At 28.4% G+C, this 2,500-nt stretch overlaps 1 protein-coding gene across 12 annotated transcripts in view; it reads right to left on the bottom strand.

Moving 5' to 3' along the window:
- The window catches only part of LOC135198536 (uncharacterized), a 358,282-nt gene that overhangs the window by 276,918 nt on the left and 78,864 nt on the right, over nucleotides 1-2,500 (bottom strand). For 2 of the 12 annotated variants that reach the window (XR_010310827.1, XR_010310832.1), the window contains one exon: nucleotides 2,066-2,218. The exons of the other annotated variants lie outside the window; for them this stretch is intronic. The gene's annotated coding sequence lies outside the window, so the exon portion shown is untranslated. Of the gene's footprint in view, nucleotides 1-2,065; nucleotides 2,219-2,500 lie in introns of those variants that run through there. 12 annotated transcript variants of the gene reach the window in all.

The raw sequence follows: 2,500 nt of genomic DNA, 5'->3' as shown, positions 1-2,500 counted from the left end.
GACAGAGAATTGTGTAAATATAAAACTGGATAATGTTGGATGACAGAGAATTGTGTAAATATAAAACTGGATAAAGTTGAATGATAGGGAATTGTATAAATATAAAACTGGATAATGTTGGATGATAGGGAATTGTATAAATATAAAACTGGATAATGTTGGATGACAGGGAATTATATAAATATAAAACTGGATGATGTTGGATGACAGGGAATTATATAAATATAAAGCTGGATGACGTTGGATGACAGGGAATTATATGAATATAAAACTGGATCATGTTGGATGACAGGGAATTATATAAATATAAAACTGGGATTTTGATGGTAGGATTGACAGGGAATTATAAATATGAAAACTGGATGATGTTTTGGAGAAAGGGAATTATATAAATATAAAACTGGATATGTTGGGATGACAGGGAATTATATAAAGATAAAACTGGATGATGGATGACAGGGAATTATATAAATATAAAGCTGGTGACGTTGGATGCAGGGAATTATGATTATACTATGAATATAAAACTGGATTATGGTTGGATGACAGGGAATTATATAAATATAAAACTGGATGATGTTGGATGACAGGGAATTATATAAATATAAAACTGGATGATGTTGGATGACAGGGAATTATATAAATATAAAACTGGATGATGTTGGATGACAGGGAATTATATAAATATAAAACTGGGTAGTGTTGGTTGACAAGGAATTGCATAATATAAATATAAAACTAGACAATGTGCGATATAAAAATTCATAACTAAAAATAGTTACTGCGGAAAAAGATGAACGTGGAAGAACTTATTCTGTCTTTGGAGAGAGAGAGAGAGAGACAGAGAGAGAGTGCTGGAAGATATGAGAAACGATCTCAATTTCCTTTAGGAAATTTACCTTTTCAGAAAAGACAAAACCCTCTTCTATTTATAACTCTACCTTCATTTGTTTGTGTGCCAGAGGGGAGGAGGAATCCGAGAGAGAGAGAGAGAGAGAGAGAGAGAGACAGAGAGAGACAGAGAGAGAATGGTTAGAAATTCGGCCGAAGGACCGGCGTGGAAAACGTACAATCCTGAAACGTTTCTGAATATCAATTTCGATTTAAATCATGAAAGTTGGCTCGCCAATTCGTTCGGAGTATTGGAAAATGCTTCATTAATAATAAGCTGGAGTTTCTATTTGATTCAATGCCAGCGTCAGCAAATGCACTTTTTTCATATATATGTATGTGATACGATATATATATATATATATATATATATATATATATATATATATATATATATATATATATATATATATATATATATATATATATATATATATATATATATATATATGTCACGCACACACACACACATGTGTGTATATATATATATATATATATATATATATATATATATATATATATTTACATATCACATATACATTTATATATATATATATATATATATATATATATATATATATATATATATATATATATATCTATATATATAACAGACGGAGTTCACAGCCCCTTCCCACATCCACAGCTGGATGTCAGAATGGCTGATTATTTCAGGAAAGAGCTAGTCATATAATTTGAAGGCTTTTAATTACCATGCGATTGGCCTCTGTTAATTATGAAAATCGAATTTGTTATGGGTTTTTTGGGTGAACTCATTTCGATGCGTCATTAATAGCGAAAGCCTAACGGTAATTAGTGAAATATAACAATCTTTTTTTAGATCTATTATAATTACTGATTGAGGAAATTTTGGGAAGGTGTTAACTATTATGATCCTCTTTTAATTGAGAAGTCTAAGATGTCTCGGATACTAAATGCAAATCCCTTCTCACCAATGAAACAAGTAAGATATCACTGAGTTTTTTTATTTAATAACATACAGTTCATATATATATGTATATATATATATATATATATATATATATATATATATATAAATTTCATATATATATAGTATATATATATATATATATATATATATGATATATATATATATATATATATATATATATATATATATATATATATATATATATATATATATAACTGGGTGTGTTGTCGCTTCTAGAAAACTTCAATTTAAGGAGGAACAGGATAGCCAGAAGACGTGGTATTATTCCAGACATTATTACTTCCTTGAAATAAAACAAGGGCACAGCCGAGCTTTCGGGAATACATTGCTTTTCCCATCATCAGAGTCACTTATCTATAAAATGATACAAAAAAGAGAAACAGTAAGAGCTATAATGATTGACTATATCTAAAAACATTACAATACTTCAAAATACATAACACAAAGTAAAAAGGGAACATAAAATACACAATACAAAGTAAAAAAGGAACATTAAAACTAAGTTAACTGCAAATCATAAAGGATCAACGACAAGTTAAAAGAGATTACGTAAAACGCAGAAATATACAGAGAGCGAAAAATAAAAAAAACATGAACATTCAGAGTAAATAGAATAATGATACTGTAGTACAAAAC

Source organism: Macrobrachium nipponense, chromosome 22 (assembly GCF_015104395.2).
Source record: "Macrobrachium nipponense isolate FS-2020 chromosome 22, ASM1510439v2, whole genome shotgun sequence".
Taxonomy (NCBI): Eukaryota; Metazoa; Arthropoda; class Malacostraca; order Decapoda; family Palaemonidae; genus Macrobrachium; species Macrobrachium nipponense.
This window is presented reverse-complemented; position numbering and strand designations above follow the sequence as displayed.